Genomic DNA, 24305 nt, shown 5'->3' on the forward strand with positions numbered 1-24305 from the left:
ACTGTGAACCAGGGCAGCATTAAAGAACCTGCCGAGTTACTAAGGGCAAGGTTTGATAGAAAAGTAAGCTTCCAAATGACTATGACTGGCAGTTGTTTCCTAAGTTTCCAGACTTCTAGAGGAGAGAATACAGTGTTTTATATAATCTCGAATTTCTAAGGGTCAGTACATCCTAATAAAGGATAGCATTATGGGATAAAATACCTTCCCTTAGACAGACAGGCATTAGACTAGAGAAATCATTCTGCAAAGGTTTGTGCTTTCTTAAGTAGCTTTGACATTCTTCAGGCCAAAAGATTCTCAGGGTTACTTCTGCATCATGAAATTGAGACTCTACGATGGTCTTGACCTTCAGCAAGTGGGTGGAATAAAGCTTTGTGTTAGAATAAACAATGATTTCCAAAGTGTGGTTGTTGGACTCCTGTGAGTCTCTGACAGCATGTAGGAATCTATAAAGCCCTAACTTCTCTAACTATGTAACCTACCCCAGGTCTGCATTTCTTCTTGTACCTCAACCATCTCAACAGACTGCAATAGTATACATGAGAGTCCTATCTATATTTGCAAGAATCTGAAAGTCATCTTCTCTCTAAATTGTATTGGACAATGTTGTTACTTCTCCTTTCAAATAAACTATTTATTTGAAAATAAATCAATTAATACACTTTTAAATTATTCAAAACTAATGATACTAATTTTCTCAGATTTATTTTAATATGCTAAGTATTAATAAAAGCATAGCTTGCATACTAAAAATGGGCCCTGAGGTTTTCAAATTGAGAGTAAAGGGTTCAGACTCAAAAATTACTATCACTGAAATTACTATCAAATCTCTCTGAATAAGTAATGAGGCATTTAATAACAGAGTGAAATCTAACAAAAATTTTAGTTTCTGATATCACAGATGTTATACTATCTGGAAGCCCTTGGGGTAATATCCTCCAGGTTTTCAGATTATTTATTTGGTGTGGCTTGGGCTGACCACATAGGAATCTAATGCCTACTTTTCAGAGTTCTTAATCCCTCCAGATCTTACATTGGATTTGAGCTTTGAGTAAAACTTGGCAGGCAATCAATACCTATGGGTGCCACACCATTCACCTTCATTCAGCTCAGCCTCTACAGTAACCCAAGGACCACAGAGTGTGGAGTGCACACACATGTTATTGAATTGAGTGAATAAGAATGGAGACAAACACAGAGAAGATCCTCTATTGGCACTTGTGTGAAATATTATCTCTCAGTAGCTGGTTGAAATTTCATCAGTTAGGTGTATAATCTATAAAAATATCTCTTGGTATTTCATCGAAGTGTGATTTTCCAGAAACAGTAAGATTGCCCAGCTAAGCTTCATGTTAAGAGCAAATATATTTATGAGTGTTGGTCAATCTCAGTAAGCTAGGCTAATTGAGACAAACTCTAAGATAAATCTATAAAATGTAATCTAGACCAGTATACTCTCAAATGAAACATTAAAATAAATAAAACACTGATGATTTATAGTTGATGCCTTATTTATAGTTTTGAATAACAGAATTATTAGACGCACATATATTATTGAATTTACTTAACTGAAAAAGAGACACAGTATTTGAGACCCTGAGCAAGTGATACAGTTTCTAGTTTAGTTTTCACATTAAACTAAACAGTGTATTTACCACCATCATCAGTAGCTCTAACCTTCTGTGCTCAGTAAGACCTAGAAAGAGCAGGTTTTACATATGGATTACAAAATTTTTTTTTTTGTCTAATATGTTCCTTTCTGTGTTACAGTTAACTGGGGGTACATTATAAACTATATTTGCTAGGAAGTTTAAAAGTACTTCACTAAGGTAGAGCAGATCATCACAGAACAATAAATGCTGATATCAGGCAATTAGCTCTCTGCAAAGGACTTCAGGATTGTCTTCATTGAGGATTTCCACATTTCAAGCAAGAGAAGAATTTTTGCCATTAAAGAATTGATAGCTTTCAATAAAATAATTTTGACTCACTAATTATATTTTTTAATCATAGAAATAAATTATTGATTTAATTATACATATTTGTGTACAGTGATACGATGTATTTAATTATTAACAATCAAGTTAAGATATTTAACATTTCCATCTCTTTACATAATAAAAAAATCATCACACTTTGTCATACTGTCTTGGAGAGAGTTGATGTAGAGTAGAAACAGTAAGTCATACTTCTGATGTAAGTACAACTTTATTGTTTCTCTGCTTCAGTAAAATCCATACAACTTGACTAAGGAATTTCAGCATTTACGACTTGGTATTCTTGGTATTGTGAAACGTTGAATGTCTCTGCCCTCAAGCACCGCAGTCCTGGGCAGAGGAACAACAAATTATCCAAGACCAAACTAAATCAGACTCATCAGTTTCTACTTGTGTCCTCTATGACTGCATTTTAAGTAACCAATTATCATGTAAAATTCTAGCTCCACACCGCCAAGGACTTCCAGGAGTCATGAACTCTGTGTGATTATTAAAAACTGGAATCTTCATTAAATGACACAGAAAGTTAATTAAAAGAAAATTAAAAGGAATGTGGATTGTTGAATATCTGATATTCTCTACTTATTAAGTACATCTGGAATGCTGAAAACTGTGGTCAATTCCAGGTCAAAGATATTAAGAGTTTCTCCTGGGGCAGTTTTCAACTCTTTGTTTTATTTGAGAAGAGAAGCTATTTATATAACCCACAGTCTTGTGACATCCAATCAGCAGAAAGAAAAATCAGTCTCTAATATATGCATAGATTCGTTAAGTGCACAGGATCTGCACAGGAAATGCTTGACTACAAATGGGATTTATATTTACATTGCAGAGCGTTGAGACAGCCCGGATGGAAGGCTGTGATCATTAGACACAGATTCTAAATAAACAGCAACAGGCTCCACAATTATCACTTTAGAAAACTAATTAGCTGAGTCCTTTATCCTCTTTACACAAAACAGATTCTCTAGAACAAAAGCAATTGAGACAGCACTTTAGCCAAGGGGGGGATTCTTGGAAAGGTAACAATAGGAATGGATACAAACATAAGATTGATCACTAGGACAAGGTTGCTGGCAAATGAGCCTTCCCCTGAAGATGACTTCTCCAACAAGGAGATGCCTGTCCCTGCCTCTTTTAACTTTTACTTTCCCATTGGACTGGGTTTTATCTAATGCGGGACTGGTCCTATCAGGGTAGACAGCTTCTGCTGCTTAATGGCCAACATGTGCCCAGAGCCGGAAGCAGCTGTTAGTCCCTCGAATGGGTCAGCCATAGTGAGCCTGCTGAGATCTACCTGACTTTCTTCTCCACAGAGTTGGATCTTTCTTGTTTTGTGCATTTCCTTTCTTCACTTTCACATTGGGTTCTTGCTCTCGAAGTTTGAACATCCAGAAACCATGGCACTTCTCTGGCGCTCCTAAAGCACACATGATTTTCTCTGATAGGAAAGAACTCTAGGTGATACGATTATTGTCTGCTCCTGCCCATGTTTATGTATGAGGTGAGCTTTCCATAACAGGACATGATTAAAAGCAAAGGGAACATGGTTGATAAATGCTCACATCTCTGGATAAAGCCTGCTGAATTCTCGTCCACTGTCCTCAGCTCCTCTTAATACAAGTACAAGCTGCAGTTATATACCAAAACTTCCTAGATGCATTAAATAAATTGTCTGTAACTATGTATTTGCTGTGGTCCATAAACTAAATTGGCTGTAGCAGAGCATCCTTTCAGTGATGAATAACATCCCCATGACAGTTTTTACTAGAGAGACAGAACGAGAGGTTCAGAGAGGGAGAGATTGAGACTGAGAGAGAGCAGGAGAGAGGGGGGAGGAGAGAGAGAGAGAGAGAGAGAGAGAGAGAGAGAGAGAGAGAGAGAGAGCAAGAGAGAGATAGATGATAGCTCATGTTGACGTTCTCAGTACATTTTACAAGTAGGTGATGTTTTCTCACTTAGGGCAATTTCTAGGACAGTATCGTAGAGCTGGGAGTGCAGCTCAGGATGTGAGCACCCACAGAACCTGCTGGAACTCCAGGTTTATTCTCCCAGAGTACAAAACAAACAACACGGCAAACAGTAATATACTGCAATTTTCTTGCACCAAGGGAAAGGATCTGCTTTTAGAAAAAACCCATATAGATTCTTCCCTCAATATTTTAAGACAAATATTTAATAGTTTTTACAAGGATGGTAAATTTTCTCTTTGAAGAAATTTGAATAATGCCACAGTTCTTTACATCATCTCTAAAACTATGCTCCTGCTTCAGCTGCGTTGCATTTGTAACTCGATGACTCACTGGAGGAGTGAGAAAATGAATCAACTGGGTGACATGTTCTTTCTCTAGAATCCTTCCTTGGTATCTATGCAAGCATTGAGTCATTTTCTTTCTGGTGAACTCTGAACTGAAATCCATTTTATGTATGTCTTGTAAGCTATATGTCTCTGCTAAATTTTTGTTGTTGTAGTTATTGTTCTCCCTCTCTCTCTCCCTCTCCCTTCCCCTCCCCCTCCCCTCCCCCCCCCCCCCCCCCCAGACTATGTCTTTCTATATAGCCCTGCCTGTTTTGGAACTTGTAGACCAGGGTACCATTGAACCCACAGAGCTGATCTGTCTCTGCCTCCTGAATGCTAGGATTGATGACATGACCATTGTTTATCCCTTCATTGTTATTCTAAAGTAAGTGTTCGTTGGCAGTTTGGTACCATGCTATATCATTCACCTATGAATAGAGGACAGTCTCTGTTTTTGCCATGGCTTTGCCATGGCATAGGTGAGGCAGCCAGGTGACTGACATGTCAGCTTATATCGGTGTCTCTATAACATACCCTTTACAGAAAAATACTAAGGAGGTAATGACAGCTTACATCAAACCTTAAAGCCAAGGAAACAAGTCAAAACTGATTTTGCCATTTAGGTACTTCTGAAGAGAAATATTAATGAAATATTTACCTGCTAGTGTAACATTCCTAACTTATAAACGAGAGTTCCTCACGTGTTATTGATGGGATGCAGAGCATTCTAACCCCAAATTACACATTGGCCCTGAGTGGGATTCTCTGGTCTCCTACCCTTGTTCTCTCGCAAAAATCTTGGGAGACCTCTCTCTCAGCTCTTCTCTTCTTTTCTGGGGATCCTTAAGTGTTGCTGTCTGATCTTGTGTCAAGAAGGAAGGTCATGAAGCATCTGAGCAAATAGGTCTATGGGATACTCCAGTCTGTTAGCAGCAGACTGTCCCTTTGTTCTCTCTCCATAAACTGGTCTAAAAACAGCACAATGGTGCCACTTCTTTGGGCTTCCTTTTCTGAAGGCTCTTACATCACCTGGATCTTACAGTGAGTGAATTTACCTGTCAGTCTTTGATTAATCTCTTTTGGTATAAGGATCTCAGCCACAAACCTAGCTACAGGCCATTAAAGGTATTATTTTTCTCTCTCACACCAAAATCCAATTGACTGCAAACATCAGCATTGATGTTGTAAGGCAATGCTTATTAAGAACACATTCAACATATGTATAAAGACTAACACATGTCTATGTCACCTGTGTCATGGAAAATTAGGACAGATCTGACATAGAGCTCACAAGAAATGACCCTTAGGTCTGATTGAGGAAGCTTCTGCTCTTCTTGTGATCTGTTCCATGTGCTCTGTGGTTTCATATTTTGCTTTGCCCACAATGAAACAAATAGGTATCCTCTGCATTTCCACACATAGGCCTGTACCTGATTTTATAATGAAAAGGCCTAAGCCAGGAAAAGTTATTGGAAAGATTATATCAGACAATAAAAAAAGGACACATGATCATTCCCTATGATGCTAGAGCAATATCACCAATAATCATAGAAATAAAAATAAACACAGGAGGAAGAGCACTTTTTCCTTCATATTGCAAAGAAGATAAATATACTTTGATGAAAATTGTGAAATTAAGGTGAATCTAATATCCTCATCTATGACTGGAAAAGAATTAATTATGACCTTTGAATAATACATTGGCCAAAAAAATACCAAGAATTATAAAACTATTCAGGCATAGATTTAAGAATTCTATTTTTGTATAGTTACCTTAATATAGAAACCAAATGAAGGGCAGAGAATCTTAATTAAAAATGTCCATTTCAGAAACTAATTGTAATATAAAAAGAAACTTAAATATCACTCATTAGCAAGGATAGTAAATAAATCATGCTAGCAGAACTGGAGTCTTGACATTCACTTGCCATCTCAGCAACTAGGGAAACTGAGGCAAGAAGCTTACTAGTGCCTAGAAGTTTTACATTAGTCTGAATAATATAGCAAGATCTCTTTCTCATAATTTAAGAGACAGTAACCTGATAGGATATTTTGTTGCAAAGGAAAAACATAATCATGGAATAATTATGACAACAATGGAGAATACATTCTATAACTAAGCTAGAAAAGTAAAAGAAATACTCTCTACATAGCAATATAAATCCAACTACATAAAGTATACACATGTGGACACACACTTAAGATATAAAACAAACAATAGTCTTGAAAGGATAGTAGAATTATGTGTTTCTGCACATATTTTCTAAACATACTATAATATTATTATACATTTCAAAAAATAACTATAATTTTAATGAATTTTCATCTCCCATTGCAAATAACTTTCCCCTCTATAAGAAAATTTTAACACAGTTGTTATTCACATATCCATCCTAGAGTTTGTACGTGTTCCTGTATCAAACTTAGTATTGAACTTAATCATTTAATGAGCCCTGAAATGATTTGGTTGGTCCTAGCCTTTAGAAAGCAGCAGTAGACAGCATAACTCACCCTGCATTGTTACTAATACTCTGAGAACATATCTTCACATTTCTCCCCTGATATCAAGCAACAGTAATTGTCACATGTGCATCTCCCGAGTTTGTATGAACTCCTCCAGTGAGCACTCATCAGATATTTTCAGATGGGCATTTCTGCTCAAAAGCATCACTGACTTTTCTGTCTGAGCCTTTTGTCTGATAGGAGAGAAACTAAATACACCCATGAAAGCAAAGATTAACTTCAAAGACACTGATGCCCAATCTCTGCTATTAGAGAGGAGACAAGACTGTTTCCTGAGTCTGATGGAGATAACCCCTTTCCTCACTCCAGGTTGTCTTCCTCATAGCTCAGAGAAGCTCACTGGCAACTCATGTTGTTATTTAGAAGATGAAGGAACAAACCTTGTCCCATGTCCAAGCTCTCTAAAGGATGCACAGAGTAATACAATTTGCTAGAAATTTAGTTCAATATGGTGAGCTAATTAGGTGAATGAGGAGGAGGAGGAGGAGAGGTGGGAGAGGATGTAAGTCTGAAGAAGCAATATACATTTCATCAAGTATGGAGCATCTGGGGATTGGGCTTCTTAGAGGCAATCCTGACCTTGCTCTCCCAAGGCTGGTATCTGGCTGTGAGGGAGGCATCCCTGTCTGCTGGGAAGCTCAGTGTGTTGTGTGTAATGCCCCTTGCAGGAGGGTACACTCACTGGAGTCCACATCATGTTTGTTCTCGTTTCTTCTCCCAGGATTTATCACATATGAGTTTGTTCTTTAGAAGTTATTAGGCAGCCACTGTGGTTACTAATCCTGCAGTTTTAAGGCCTTTCATTTAGATAAAAAGAAAAGTTATATAGAGGTGGCAAATTCAAGTTTGTAAAGCATACTTATTTAGCTATGGTTTGTTTTCCTAATGCTACCTTTTAAGACGCTTGGATTAGGATTTGAAAATAATCAAAAAATGCTCAGGATCAGAAGGTTTTATTGCAGAATTCTATCAGACCTTCAAAGAAGACCTAATACCAATTCTCTTCAAACTATTCCACAAAATAGAAACAGAAGAAACACTACCCAATTCATTCTAGAAAGCAGCAATTACCCTCATACCTAAAGCCCACAAAGACCCAACAGAGAAATAGAACTTCAGACCAGTTTTGTTTATAAATATCGATGCAAAAATACTCAATAAAATTCTCACAAACCAAATCCAAGAACACATCAAAATGATTATCCATCGTGATCAAGTAGCCCTTATCCTAGGGATGCAGGGATGGTTCAATATTAAGAAATCCATCAATGTAATCCACTATATAAACAAACTCAAAGGGAAAAAACCCCACATGATCATCTCACTAAATGCTGAGAAAGCATTTGACAAAATTCAACATCCCTTCATGGTAAAAGTCTTGGAAAGAACAGGAATTCAAGGCCCATACCTAGACATAGAAAAAGCAATATACAGCAACACAGTAGTCAACATCAAACAAAATGGAGAGAAACTTGAAGAAATCCCACTAAAATCAGTGACTAGACAAGGCTGCCCACTCTCTCCCTTCTATACTGAGTATTCAATATAGTACTCAAAGTCCTAGTCAGAGCAATTAGACAACAAAAGGAGGTAAAGGGATACAAATAGAAAAGGAAGAAGTCAAACTATCACTATTTGCAGATGATATGATAGCATACTTAAGTGACCCCAAAAATTCCACCAGAGAGTGCCTAAACCTGATAAACAACTTCAGCAAGGTGGTTGGATATGAAATTACTTCAAACAAATCAGTAGCCTTCCTCTACTCAAAGGATAAACAGGCTGAGAAAGAAATTATGGAAACAACAACTTTCCCAATAGTTATAAATAATAAAAACACCTTGGTGTGACTCCAAGCAAGAGAAAGGTCTGTATGACAAGAGCTTCAAGTTTCTGAAGAAAGAAATCGAAGAAGATCTCAGAAAATGGAAAGATCTTCCATGCTCATGGATTGTCAGGAATAATATAGTAAAAATCTTGCCGAAAGTAATCTACAGATTCAACAATAAAAGAACTTCTGGGGGAAACACCATCCCTGATCTCAAGCTGTTCTACAGAGCAATAGTGATAAAAACTCCATGATATTGGTACAGAGACAGGCAGGAAGATCAATGGCACAGAATTGAAGACCCAGAAGTGAACCCCCACACATATGGTCACTTGATCTTTGACAAAGGAACTAAAACCATCCAGTGGAAAAAAGACAGCATTTTCAACATATGGTGTTGGTTCAATTGGAGGTCAGCATGTAGAAAAATGCAAATCAATCCATTCTTATCTCCTTGTACAAAGTTCAAGTTCAAGTGGATCAAGGACCTCTACATAAAACTAATAGAAGAGAAAGTAGGAAATAGTCTCAAACACATGAGCACAGGAGAAAGTTTCTAGAACAGAACACCAATGGCTCATACTCTAAGATCAAGAATTGACAAATGGGACCTCATAAAATTGCAAAGCTTCTGCAAATTAAAGGACACTGTCAATAGGACAAAATGGCAACCAAGAGCTTGGGAAAAGATCTTTACCAACCATACATCCAATAGAGGTCTAATATCCAATATATATACAAAGAACTTAAGAAGTTAGACTCCAGAGAACAAAATAGCCCTATTAAAAATGGGGTACAAAGCTAAACAAAGAATTCTCAACTGAGGAAACTCAAATGGCCAAGAAGCACCTAAAGAAATCTTTAGCATCCTTAGTGATCAGGGAAATACAAATCAAAACAACCCTGAGATTCCACCTCACATCAGTCAGAATGGCTAAGATCAAAATCTCAGCTGTCAGTAGATACTGGCCAGGATGGGGAGAAAGAGGAACACTCCTCAATTGTTGGTGGAATTGTAAGCTGGTAAAACCACTCTGGAAAGTGGTCTTGTGTTTCCTCAGAAAATTGGATATAGTATTACCTGAGGACCCAGCTATTCCATTCCTGAACATATGCCCAAAATATGCTCCAACATATAACAAGGACACATGCTCCACTATGTTCATAGCAACCTTATTTATAATAGCCAGAAGCTGGAAAGAACCCAGATGTTCTTCAGCAGAGGAATGGATACAGAAAATGTGATACATCTACACAATGGAGTATTACTCAGCTATTAAAAACAATGACTTAATGAAAATAGCAGGCAAATTGATGGAACTTGAAAATATCATCCTGAGTGAGGTAAGCCAGTCACAAAAGAACACACATGATATGCACTTACTGATCAGTGGATATTAGCCCCCAAACTCGGAATACCCTAGGTACAATTCATAGACCACATGCAGCTCAAGAAAGAAGACTAAAGTGTGGATGCTTCAATCCTTCTCAGAAGGAGGAATAAAATACTCAAGGTAAGAAATATGGTGACAAATTTTGGAGCAGAGACTAAAGGAAAGGCTATCCAGAGTCTGTGCCATCTTGTGCACATACACACCCCAAACCCAGAAACTATTGCAGATGCCAAGGAGTCCTTGCTGACAGATGCCTGATATAGCTGTCTCATGAGTGGCTCTGTCAGAGCCAGACAAATACAGAAGCAGATCCTTACAAGCAACCTTTGGACAGAGCACAGGGTCCCCAATGGAGGAGTTAGAGAAAAGATTGAAGGAGCTGAAGGGGTTTGCAACCCCATAATAAGAACAACAATATTAACCAATCAGATCCCCATAGCTCCCAGGAACTAAACCAACAACCAAAGAGTACACATGGAGGGACCCATGGCTCCACCTGCATATGGATATCAACAGGAGGAAGGGAAATTGGTCCTGACAAGGCTAGATGCCCAAGTAGAGGGGAATGCCAGGGCAGGGAGGTGGGAGTGGGTGGGTGGGTAGGTGAGCACCCTCTTAGAAGCAGGGGGAGGGAGGTTGGGATAGGGGGTTTCTGGAGGGGAAACCGAAAAATGGGATGACATTCGAAATGTAAATAAATAAAATATCCAATAAAAAGGAATATTGCAGAGACAGGGAGGGGGGAAGGAGGGGGGGAATAAATCCTTCTGGAAGGTTTAAAGAGTGAGGGATGAAAATCATGTACATAAAAATAAATTGAACACACTAAGACTAATAAATGTACATTACACACCTGAAGGAATGGTGTCCTATGTGATGGTGAAAGTTATTCCTTATGGTTTGTGCTTTTGAGACTGAGCAATATCCTGCTATTTGGAAATTATAATTTAATGTCTACTTTGGGAAAAATACATAAGGGCAACATCACATTAGCCCTTAAATCAGAATCATAGTTGGTATAGCAGGTATGTTTCTCATATCAGTTTTAATGTATTTTCCTCAACTCAGAGGACCACATCTGTAACCTCTATTGTCTTTAACCCTCTCTTTCTTTACACGTATATTTATTTAACATGTGCTAGTATTATGCATTGACACTGGAACTGGGATTTCTATCATAGGTCAAAGGAAATAAGACCTACAGGTGTTACATGCTACATTGAAAATAAGACAGTGATTTAATAGCCTCTGACTTGGGGCCTTGTACAGACTAGGTGGTTTGAAAAAATATATTTGAGAAGGTGACATATAAGTTGACCTATGACTGACAAGATGTAATTTGATTTGGGAGTCATTGGTAGGATAATATTCCAAGTGGAATTACTGATTAAGGCTGTAGGATGTGAATGAACTGGAAGCCTTCAAGGAGCAGAATAAAGTCGAGTTGAGTGGAGAGGAGGACCAAGGGGATGATAAGTCAAAGGTGACTTTAATGAGGGATTCAGGGACCACATCACATAGGGCACTGAGGTCAGGGCAAGTCACCTGGATATTATTCTGAATCCCATGGGAAACACTGGGATGCTTTGCACAGGTCTGTTAAAAGAGATCGTTGTCATCGTTGTCCTTAGAGACAAAATGAAGTGAGGAGACCAGGTGTGATGCTATTGGCTTAAGTCAAAAGATGCTGCAGCTTAGACCAGAGTGGCAGATTCAAATGGAGCATTTTTCAGTAGTTAGCTGGCTGATTTGATTGGGTGTGGAATAAAGGAGAGACAGGAAGAAATGATGATCAGGTTAAATAGACTTAAAATGTCAACAAAAAGACACTTCAAGTTCCTAAAACAAATGGAAACCAGAGATGCGCTTGAAACTCCAGTATGGTGAACGCTGCATTGTTTTTAACATGTTATTTTTGTAGCCAACTGGTCAGGTTTGTCCATGAGGAGGAGCCCCAGATAAGACTCCAAGAAGCACAGCATGCCCCAAGAGAAAGGCAGAGTAACCTCTTCACAGAAACTTCCCCAGCCCAGTTCCTCTCTCACTGCTAGCTTTAGAACTTAGGCAGGAATTTGATCCCTTAAAAGCCTTGCTTTCTTCATCTTTAAAAAAAAAATCGAATTCAACTTTCCCTTGTGCTCTTTCTAACCAGAAGTTTCCTGTCTTAATACCCTAGTGGGTCTATTCTAGGACTCTAAATATCTAAGCCATAAACTGTAAGCAAGTTAAACTCATCAAAGAACACAATGCAAGTTGAGTTATTTTTCTGTTTCATTAATAAAAATACTAGCAAGTAATGTTTGTTTTTTTTTTTTGAACAACAAGTCTGCTCTTAGTACCCGGGGGAGGGGTAAACTATTTTCTTTGGAATATATAAGCCCCCATTAGCATGCTCCCTTTATTCTAATAAATAATGTTTTGCTGCCATATCTTGCTTGCAGAATCAAGTCTCCTTAATAGAAAACACATTACATATACATTTGGAAACATGGTGCTCTAGGGCTGAGGCTAGCTTCTGTCATGGATGCCCTTTTAGTTTGTTTCTTAAGCACATATTACATATGTATTATATTTAATACACACAGACACATATATATTCATATATATGTGCATATATATATTGTATACACAAATATACATTCAAGCATTTGTTATTACTGAGCATATTCTATGGTGATACATAGTGCTATGATAAGAAGTTCTCCTTATCACCTTATTTAATCAAAGAAATGGTGGACATATTTTTCTCCTTTCCTAAGTGAGCCAACTGGATCTTAGCATATTACAGAGGTAGAATGGCAGCTGAATTTTGCTGGGCTCCTGAGCCAGGTTCGCATCCTAGGAAATGAAGGAAACATTCTTGTTTCTTGCTGTGGGGTTTAACTAAGTTGAAATGATATGTGAAAACCACTTACTACCACATGGTGTGTGGCTGCCAGCTGCTCTGTGTAGCATCATGGTGTCGGAGATCCCTGTGGCTTTAGTGCTACTTGATGCTGTGGCTTTTTCTAGCATTTTAAAATTATTCCTACTTTTGCCCTACTCGAATTTTCTATCAGAACAGAATATATCTAACTGTACAAATATTAACATAGTTTCAGCGTATACAAAAGCAACGTGACTTCCAGAGCCCTAAGGCTGAGATAGGAATAAGGCTTATACCACACCTGTGGCTGTTTGTCTATTGTGTGAGCCAAGCTTCCCGCCTCCCCCTTTCTCACCTCATCCGGAATTCAACAGAAGTCCACAGGGAGCAGAACTCAGAGTGTGTAATCTGGTTATTCGTTTTTAATTTTCCTTGGAAAGGCTGAAGCTTGCCTGTAGACTCTGGATGGCACCTCGTTTTTTATTCTCCCTGGCTTTGGCAACAGGCTGCTCTCCTGCCAAGGCCAGCTTTTGGCATGAACGCCCTTTTATTTTGTTTCTTAAGCACACATTACCAGGTACTTTGCCCTTTGTCCTTTTGATTAGCAGCAACCTCTACTTTTTGAACTATGGGGGGGGGGACAAAACGGTAATAGAAGAAAAAGTTTGTCCCAATGTCTCAGTCCCTTGAATTTACAAAATTCGCTAAAACCACAGTTACATAAATAATTTTCTTTATGTTTATATAACTGAAGGGGAAATTTCCTTTTCTACTTTCATTGGAGGATAGACAAAGGAGGTGGTATTTTTCATACTGGTCTGGGGATAAATCTCCCTCTCTCTCCCTCTTGTAGACTCCGGTGAGTGAGGAAACACGCGAAGCAAGGGACAGAAATGAGCATTCTGTTGGCAAGGTTAAGCTGGAAACAAGGCACTGCCTATTTACAAGCGACAATGGCAGACTTCACTTGGTCCAGAGCCATGGGTGGTGGGGAAAGGTTTACCTGAGTGAGCAGCACTGTCCTCCACCAGAGCGGCTAAGGGCGACTTTGTATTGTTCTTGTTAGGTATATTCTCTCTGTCTCCTCACTATTGTCATAAACTATAGCTCTGTGCTGAGTTTTTTTTATTGTATTTGGTTGACTGCATTAGCTACAATGTAGCAATGGAGGAAACGAAAGCGGTTACATCTTAGGTCTAGTGTAGAACAGGGACAGAGTATGGGATGGTGAGAAAATTCATCAGTGTAACAAATTCTGAAGATGTAAAGTGTAAAAATAGAGTCTGGGTACAAAGGAAGCTGTCCTGTCCCCCAAAAGTAATGTCTGAAACAAGTACAGAAAATGAAAAATGATGACTCTCTACATAATATCAACCAATTTTAATATTACCTTACACCAACTGTAATACAGATATAATTGATTCTAGTTGTGGGAGGAGAAGACTTTTCCACAAATATGTCCATATCTTAAACTCCAGGACAGGTAGTTAAGTTTAGCTTCTAAGTCAAGGGAGATGAAATGTCACGGCAGGGTTCATGCTGTTAAGCATGTGGCCTTCCATGTTTCCTCTTGTACATGAAAGAGGAAAGTGAAGTAGCAAAGTCAGGGAGATGTGATGTATGGCAGGAGTCCCATGCCATCTCTCTGGTCTCTCAAGGCACAAGTCGAGCAATGTGGGCTGCCTCTAGAAGACAGCAAAGGCCAGACGCTGAGTACTTTGACACACACTGCAGGAAGGAATTCGTCATCATTTTAGTCCAGTGGGACTAAGGCTTGGCTTGTAAACTTTGGTACAATAAAACTATAAAATATTGTAAGCAACTGACAGCTAATGAAAGTGGAAAGTATGTATGTGTCCATTACTTACTGCTACATATTAAACCACCTCAAAATGTAGTAGTGGTCTAAATATAAAAAAAAAAAATGTGCCCTGTTTGTGAATCTGGAATCTGGCAAGGTTGAAGAGAGAGCACTTTGTCTCAGTTCCAGGTTCCATCAGCTTAGGTATCTCTTTGGGGACATGGGGAATCTCCTTTCAAGAGGGGCTAGTCCCATGACGGAGAAGTGTGTAGAAGCTCTGATGGTTTGTGGGCTCAGAAACTTACTCTCTTCCCACACTTCTTTCCATGGGCTATTTGTACTTCCTCATAGTAACACAGAATAATAGGTAGATCAAGCCAAGGGAACAAGGGGAAATAACAAGGCAGAAGAGCATGAATTGTCATGATAAAGGTTGAGAACATGCATTCATGTTCTCCTGTAGGACTGTGGTTCAGACAATAACAAATCACATATCCAATAGTGATTTCTTAAATTTAAAATGGAACTAAGAAATTCCTAACACCTCATGATATAACAGTATAAAGGGATGTATGACACATAGAATCATCTACACAAATGATTCATTGGTTTATGTATGATTTTATTATATTTTATCAATCTATAGTAAGAGCATTCTACTTAGAAAGTACTCTGTTAAGCATTATGCTCAGTCATTCTGGAAGCAGCCTCAAACATTTCGTCATTATTCTGTCTCCTGACTGCCTCATTTTCTCTTGTACTTGATTCAATCTCATTGTGTTTTCTTCATCATGGACCTTAAATATAAATTACCCACTGCTAATCTTTCCAGGAAGAGACTGTGGTGGTTTGAATGTGCTTGGCCCAGGGAGTGGCACTATTAGGAGGTTTGGCCTGTTGGAGTAGGTATGGCCATGTTAGTGGAAGCGGGAGTGGGCTTTGAGACACTCCTCCTAGCTACCTGGAAGCCAGTCTTCTCCTGTTTGCCTTCAGAACAAAATGTAGAACTCTTAGCTCCTCCAGCACCATGCTGGACTGGACACTGCCCTGCTTCCTACCATGATGAGAATGGACTGAATCTCAGAACCTGTAAGCCAACTGCAATTAAATGTCCTTTATATGAGTTGTCTTTGTCATGGTGTTTCTTCACAGGAATGGAAACTGTAACCAAGACAGAAACCATATCATATTTTCCCTGTATAAAATATCAGGAACAACTAAGATAGTGAAGCTGGAAAGTCAGTGTTGGATATTTCTCCCACATCAGGTATTTCCTACACAATCGTGGTCCTGAAATATGAGAATAGTGTGACAGAATCTGTTAATCAACATCCTAAAAACAACAATCCTAAAACAAACGGAGGAAGGCATATAGGAAACACCACATACATCATCATGGCAGTCATAGCCAAAAAAACCTATTTGTATGCATGGTGGTAACACAACTATGACTCCACCATGATACACAATGTACCTTTACCTCTGGGTGACTTGAATCATTCAGTCTTCATTACCTAATGAAAAAGTAAGAGTCTATGAGTGTGTCCTTATAAAGTCAGCTGAAGGATTTTATTAAATGTGAGGATATACTAATTATGGGAGAACATTTCTGTCTAGAGATACCTGTTCAAAAGTCTTGGGGTGGGGGCTGAAAGTAGAAAGTACTGAGGGGACCAGCTTCCCCATTGTACTGGACCTGAAGACCTTCCAGTGAGAGCAGACATGAGGTGGGACACAGTGATGCAAGTGAGCCTGATCTTGTGCAAACCTCTGCTCCTCAGGATACTAATATCCAAGGTTCTGTCAAACATTTAAAAAAGCAATAACAAATTTTAAAATAAAAAAAATACATAGGATTTTAAAAATTAATTGCTACTATAAAAGAGCCAAAGAGTAGAACAAAACTAAAGTATTTATAAAGTAAAATTTAGAGTAAGCTAAGGTTAATTTACTCATATATGTATAAGTATATGTATAGTCAATTACCCAGGGTTTGTCAAATCTATAGCAATGTGCGGTAATGTCCTGGACCCTATAGCCTCCCAATCCCTCACTGATGCCGCAGCAACTTCTGTGTATGCTACTTTTTGTACCCTTTACAATGTATTTTTCCTATTCTTTTTGTCTATAGACATACACGATGCCACTATCCTATAGGTGTTCACAGTATTAAGAATGGTACCATGCCGTATAGGTTTGCAGCCTAGGAACAATAGGCTATGGCATCTAACTTTGTGTAAGATGCCGTTTGTTGTTCACACACTCATAGGATTTTCTAGCAATGCATCTCTAAATGTATCCCTATAGTCAAATGGTGCATGAACATGATGTGATTTCATTTTTGCCACAGTAAATCAATATGGTCAGGTCCAAGGGAAGCAAATGTGGATTTCTTGTGGTAAAAGCTAGCAGACTCTGGTAATGTGTGAGGAACTGGGTAGATGAGGTTAACCTTGGAGGGTGTGCTCTGCAACACTCATTTATGTAAGAACTTCCCCTCTTTGCATCTTGCCCTTCAATATTATTCCCCAGAGGCTGTGTTAGTTACTTGTCTCAATGCTTTGACTGGACAGAGAATAACTTAAGGAAGGATGAGTTCATTTTGTTTATGGTACAGGGTGGAACAGTCCATAACAGTGATAAGAAAAAGAGGCAGCTGGTTACATTGTGCCCTCAGTCAGGAAGTGGAGAGTAACACATGCCTTTGTCTCACCAGCTTTCTACTTTTAATTAACACCAGGACTCTAGCCTATGGAATATAGAATATATGGAATTTTGCCATATGGAGGGTGGGTCTTCCAAACTCTGTTAACCTAATATAGATAATCCTTATCAGAGACTAATTGCTAAGGTGATTCCACATCCTGTTAAGTTGAGAGTCAAGATTAACCATTACAGAGACCATAAGGATGCTCCACACACACTTTGAAGTCAGCTCTGTGCTTGCCACTTGGTACATGCCCTGTCCATCCTCATCCTGTTCCCCATTCTCGTCTCTGCCCAGCTGTGTCTTAGGGACTTCATCCTCTAAATTTGTCATTCTACTGTGCCCTCATCAACAAGGGAAAACCAGATCTCTGTTAGGCTGAAACAAAGGAAGAATGACAACTCTTGATTTATCTGCCTTTGTTGGTTGACTGTTGAGAAGTAGTAAATAAAATATTATTTCTTTAGAAAGATCTTTTTTTTTTTCTCCAAATAGCATGCTGGATGTCAAGTCTTACCTGAAGTCAAGTCCAAGCATTAGGCTCAGACTTATGATAAGAGAATTCAGATTTCTATAATTTGGCAGATTTAATTGTTTAGTTACATGAGTTGGTTTAGTCATACTTTAATGCCAGTTAGGAGGATAAAAGTTTCTTTGCTTTCTATAGCTAAGATCTTTATTTCTGTCTCTTCTGGGTGCAAGGATAAGTCCAAGTGCTTGATAAAGTAACACAAAGATTCAAGTCTCTGTGCCTGATATCTTTTGTATCAGTTAAAGTAATTTCTGTATATTGATCTCATAGTTGATAATTGCTTCTTTTGTGTTTTTTCCTCTTCTCAAAGAATGGTCTTTAACTTCAGAAGATCTTCAGTCTCCTGATGTTTAGGAGGTGCTGTCTAATGGAATAGGTCCCTGGTCTCTCCTCAGTGACATCAATGTAAGCTTTTGTGATAATGAAAGATCTCTGTGTCTGTAAAGTGCAATATGTCCTCTCCCTGTCTCTGTGGTTACCAAGCCCTTGGAATATGACTGCTATGATTAAGAGGTAATGTTTAACTAATTTAATTGAAGCAAGAGTTAAATAGTCTAGTAGTTCCCATGTTAGTACTGTGACACTTTTTTGGAATCTTAGCCCAACTACCTTGTCAATCATCCTGTTCTGTAAAATCCTTTATATCAATGGTTGAAATTTGAAACCATTAGAATTCTCAAGAAGCAATGCTTTAGCTCTTGCTTCAATTAAATTAAACCCTTAGAATTATGGTCTATCTCTGTCTCCCAAACCCATACACACATCATGTGTCTGTTTATCTTTCTTCTCACTCATTTCACATGCCTGCATGTGTCTCATTTTCTTTTCTGGTAATGACATTGGAATCAACTTTAAAAAAAAAAACATTTTCTATTCCTGAAAAGGTAGTACTTAACAGTGCGACATCCCTTTACTTCCATCTTTGAGAAACTATTTCTTAATCATACTTTGTAATGGCAAACGAGTCAGCTACTGTGGTTAACTTGAAATGATATTGCTAATTCTGATCTTTATTAGCTTAGTTGATATTCCAAGGATGTAACGGAAGAATTAGTCTAAATGCATCAATTTCGTTATCTTGTCTCCTTCCCTTAAAGCCTTTCATGTTCATTTACATTAAAACACAATAATTCCACATCAATTTATCTGGATTTATCCCATTTGGAGCTTAGAAGTATCTGTCTAAAGTCATTCCAGCTTAGTGTAATCATTCAAGATTCTTAGATGCCAAATCTTTAAATGAGCGGTGCACGCTTTCTTTTTCTTTTCTTTTTTTTTTCAAAGAAAAAAGTAGGTTAGAGAATAATGAGTGATCATGAACCATGACTCTATGTACACAAAGAAGTGCTTGTGGTTGTATCTGGGCAGAGCAGGAGGAAGGATGCTTCACCTCTGGGAAACAGTGGCTGAGTGCCCTCTTCATTTTATCGCTTATGCATGTTATCCCATCACTGAGTGTTATTCAGGAAACAGCATTATTTTTATAACCAAAATTGTTAAAAATAAAGCCCAGTAATGACTTCAAATATTTTGACAGGCTGTCACATTTGGCAGGGTAGAGAGAAACAGCATCATCTCTCTTACTAGTTTCTAGTTGTGAATTCCCAATTGCGATGTAGGAAAGAAAGACATGAGGGTTACCTTCGGGGACTCAGTAGGAATATTTCAGTGCTCAGGATTTTTTTTTTCTTGAATTTCAGTTGTTTTCTTGGTCCTTCATTTCTTCTATACATATTATTCTCTAGAATGATCTACCCCTGCAATGTTATAATCATTCTGGCTTTAGGTCAGCTTACAGTAAAGGATGTCACGTAGAGGAAAAGTGACCCTGCCTTCTTACTAAAGCTTCATGATATCTGTAGCATCATTTTATGCCATCCTAAAATGACTCTTAGCTGAGCAGCAGATGTCATCTATTCTGATAACAAAGAGTTCTTTTAGCAATGTCCAAATCTTTCTAATTTTACCTCAAGATAACTTAAACTACCAGGACCAACTGCCAAAGAGGGGGATAATGCAAAACACAAGTTTCCAAGGACAGATTTCCACATTTGTCACTTAACATACATGGGGCAGAATGTCATAAACAAGATTCATGGATATTCATGGAAATTATCTTTCCTCCTTCACCTCTTAGTCTACTTTCTGATTGTCTAATGTAACAGTCAGGACAATGTCTTTGATTACTCAGCTTCAAACTGGGATAGTAGGTCAACAACATGATTCAGTGAATAATAGCACCACTGAGCTACCAGTCTTGACATGAACTCCATCCCTGGGAACCAAAAGTTGTTCTGTGAGCTTTACATGTTTGTCTTAATATACTTGTACACACACACACACACAGAGAGAGAGAGAGAGAGAGAGAGAGAGAGAAAGAGGGAGGGAGGGAGGGAGGGAGGGAGGGAGGGAGGGAGGGAGAGAGAGAGAGAGAGAGAGAGAGAGAGAGAGAGTTTTTAAAAATTTTTAAATTCTTTTTTTAATGGTTTTTCGAGACAGGGTTTCTCTGTATAGTTCTGGATGTCCTGGAACTCACTCTGTAGACCAGGCTGGCCTCGAACTCAGAAACCCCCTGCCTATGCTTCCCAAGTGCTAGGATTAAAGGCATGTGCCACCAGTGCCCAGCAAGAGAGAGATTTAAAAAAAACACATTTTAACATCTTCATCATTGCATTACAAGACATTCACCAACTTAATAAAGCCTTACTGAGTCTCAATTTTGCTTCCTTCCAACTAGGAATTTAAAAACAAAGATAGTCACTTCCTTGAGTCCTAAAGTATGAAAAGGGGATATAAGAGTACCTAGGAGAATATTTGACACTCGTGGAACTCAATATATCTGAGTAATTTTCCCATTAATATCCTGGAGAGTCGACATGAATATAGTAATAGTAGGATATTCTATAGTTTCCAGAAATAAGATAAAGGACATTGCTTTATTTTGTGAGAAAACCTACACATAACTAATCTTTAAGCCAGATTCATTTACATAATATATGACAATTTTTTTCCTGTAACGGATGTCTAAAAGGCACACTTGTACTACAAGAAGCATAGGAGCACATCTGCTTTCTGATATCTCTTTTGTAACTTTTCCTACGGCATTATAGAACATTATATTATTTGACAGCACAGGAAAAAGAATCCCCTGTTCTTGACATCAAATCACTTTAAAAGTCTGAATTAGAGTACTGTAAATCATGTAAAATTGTTTCAATTTTATTGCAATGCACTTCAGGGAATGAATTTGATTTTCTGAAGTATTTCAACAGGAATGCCCTTATTATTCACTTTCCAGGGTTCTAGTCATATTCAATACACATACCATATAATGTTACCAAATTTTATTTTTACATTATATATTACCCCTCTGAAATCAATATCTGTAACGTTTAATTCCTGTAAATGGGAATTTGCTTATTAAAAATGCATAGGATATAAAACAAACCAATGACTCCTCCATCTATCCTGTGCAGTGCCACCCTTTACTCTTCAACACTGATACATGTTATTTTAACTCCACTCTCCTGGAAATCAAAGATGGAAGAATATTGCTTCCCTGAAAATTCTAAGAAAAATAATATGATTCAAGGATAACATATAATGTTTTCCAGGAACGGGAATGACTCTGACTCAGGTTAATTATACAGCATGAGGTTCTGTCTCTTCTACTCTGGCAGATAAACATTGCTCAGGGGTGATTGAGTAAGAATTCTACGTTATGTCATGCAGGAGTTCAAATGAGGTGAGTTTTTTGGATCACTAGGAAGTAAAGACAGGACTGGATCAAATCAACATTACTCATAAGGTATATCTCTGTAATTTATCAAAAGGATTGCAGGACCCAGGGTTATGGATGCATAAGGTTTACTTTTCAAATTATTTCAAAAAAGCCCCACTTTCTTAAAAACTCAATCATGACTAGGGCTGGTAACTTGCATGCCACAGTTTGGTACGCATAATTTGAAATGGCTGAAAATTATCACATGAGTTACAAGGTCCAAATGCAGTACAGTGTTAAGAAACTAAAGCTCTCACAAGGGACTAGAAAGAGTCTTGATGGGGTATATTGATGCTTGCTAAATAGCATCTGTCTTCAAAATGACTATCTGGGAAGCCTCATACCAAATTTAAACCCTTATCTCAATTTTAGTCAAAGAAAAATATAGCCTGGCAGACCAAATGAATGCTATTTGCTTTTATCAAAAAGGCCTGTGGTTTTTTTTTTATTGTAACTAATTAATTTTTGAACAAGGCCATCTGTTTCAGTAAAAACAAAGGGACATAAAGAAGTCATCTCTTAATACTTCTCTCTCATTTGACAACCATTGTGGGGGGAAATCAGGGTCAAGACTGAACTTACTTTTAATGTTAGGAAACCCAGGATTCATTACTCTGACTATTCATGTAGAAAGGAAACTTTGTGACCAGCATAGGCGTCTTCATAGGAAGTGAAACTTTTCCTTTAAAGTAGATGTTGATTGCTATTGTAACCATCAGGGCCCTTGCTCTACTAGCCATAGGTTGCCTGTTGCAAACCTTCATCGAGTTGTCTTGCTGTACTCAGTGCCAAGGCCATTTCTGGGTAACTCTCCTTGTCTTCTGAGAAGAATAGATAGTCAAACTTTTCTTCTTCTGTAATCAAGGCCAGGAACCAGGGTCTTAGTATCATCTACCTACACCTTCTCTAAGCCAGACACTCTGTAGTCTTAGTCCTAGTAGAACTCACTGTCGTAATGACTTGTATGACTTGTTACTCAACATAGCTTTTTTTTGTCATTTGTTAAATTTGTTAAATAAATGACAAAATCCATGTTTATCTTGTAGCAACTCTATATATACATCCTTTCCCCCTTCTCTCTCTCCCTTCATCCCTCCCTCCCTGCTTCCTTCCTCCCTCCCACCCCTCCCTCCCTCTCAGGAAAGTAGATTCTGGAACCTTGGTTTTGGGAAAAGATAGCCTGTTAAATTGAGTCTCATGATATGTGTGTGTGTGTGTGTGTGTGTGTGTGTGTGATTTTCTTAGGGTTTTATTGCTATGAAGAGACACCATGAACAAAGCAAGTGTTCTAAAGGAAAACATTTAATTAGGGCTAGCTTACAGTTCCAGGTTTAGTCCATTATCATCATGGTGGGAAGCATGGCAGTAGTCAGGCAGACTTGGTTCCGGAGGAGCTGAGAATTCTAAATCTTCATCTGAAGGCAACAGAAGGGGACTAGAATCCTACACTGAGATCTCAAAGCCTACCTCCACAGTGCTGCACTTCCTCCAACCAGGCCACATCTATTAACAGTGCCATTTTTTATGGGCCAAACATTCAAATATATAAATCTATGGCAGCCATACCTATTCTAACTACCACAGTGACTATTAATTTCACTCCCTATGGATATTTTTGTCCCCTTAGAATACCCTTCTCTACCCTGTGCTTTCAGGTGAGCCTTTGAGATTCAGAGCTAGCTTGGTTCCAGGGTTGGATTGCTGTTTTGTGTGTGAGCCACCAAAGTATTTCCACTATTTGGCTAGTCCTTCAGAATCCCTTTCCTCAATCAACCACACATGCTTGGTCAGCTTTTTTCTCCTTGATCTCTTTACTATGAGATATTTGTTTATTTATTATGTTCCGAAGACACTCTTTGGAACAACGCAAGTTAAGAAGGAGGAGAAATGTTCTGCTAATTTAGCTTTTCTTTTAATACATAAATGTTTATGATATGAGTAAGCAATAGAAATTCATCCATTGGGAATTAGGCTTTAAATCTCAGGGAGAAAAATGCACTTTCTTTTATGCAGACAAGTTCCAAGAGTGACAGTTCAAAAGATCAGCCTCAGACAGGAGTTCAGTACGTGCCTAGTATATGGGAGGGTCTTGGGTCAATCTCTAGTTCTACAAAGCAGAAGGCATCCCTGAAAAGACCTCATCTTTTCATTGGTGACAAAAGAAGTTTTTCTTCTGAATCATTCTCTAGATTATTTCTACAGTGATAAAAATCTAGGGAAACAAATACACTAAATGATCCAGGACAGCAAACCTTTCCTAAATTGGTTGTTATGTAGATAGTTCAATTTGATGAACTATTAAATTTTGATTTTGTATAAAATATATTGTTCCACTGTCTTGTCTTTGTAAGTTAAGCACATTCTGAGATCCTTAATATTTCAGTTGTTATTAAGATGTTATGATGACTAGAAATAAATTCAAATTATATTTAAATGTTTAGTAACAGATATTACAGAATATTGAACAAGGGGACTGGGAGATGGCTCAGCATTTATGAGTACTGGATGCTCGTGAATAGGGATGATTCCCAGCATCCACATGTTGATCTACAACCATCTGGAACTATAGCCTCA

General features: G+C 38.2%; 1 protein-coding gene across 3 annotated transcripts in view; it reads right to left on the reverse strand.

The window, feature by feature from the left end:
• Positions 1-24305, reverse strand: part of B3galt1 (beta-1,3-galactosyltransferase 1) — a 241205-nt gene that overhangs the window by 143820 nt on the left and 73080 nt on the right. For 2 of the 3 annotated variants that reach the window (XM_028762902.1, XM_028762904.1), the window contains exon 1: positions 13266-13375. The exons of the other annotated variant lie outside the window; for it this stretch is intronic. The gene's annotated coding sequence lies outside the window, so the exon portion shown is untranslated. Of the gene's footprint in view, positions 1-13265; positions 13376-24305 lie in introns of those variants that run through there. 3 annotated transcript variants of the gene reach the window in all.

This window comes from Grammomys surdaster, unplaced genomic scaffold (genome assembly GCF_004785775.1).
Source record: "Grammomys surdaster isolate TR1022 unplaced genomic scaffold, NIH_TR_1.0 136, whole genome shotgun sequence".
NCBI classification, from domain to species: Eukaryota; Metazoa; Chordata; class Mammalia; order Rodentia; family Muridae; genus Grammomys; species Grammomys surdaster.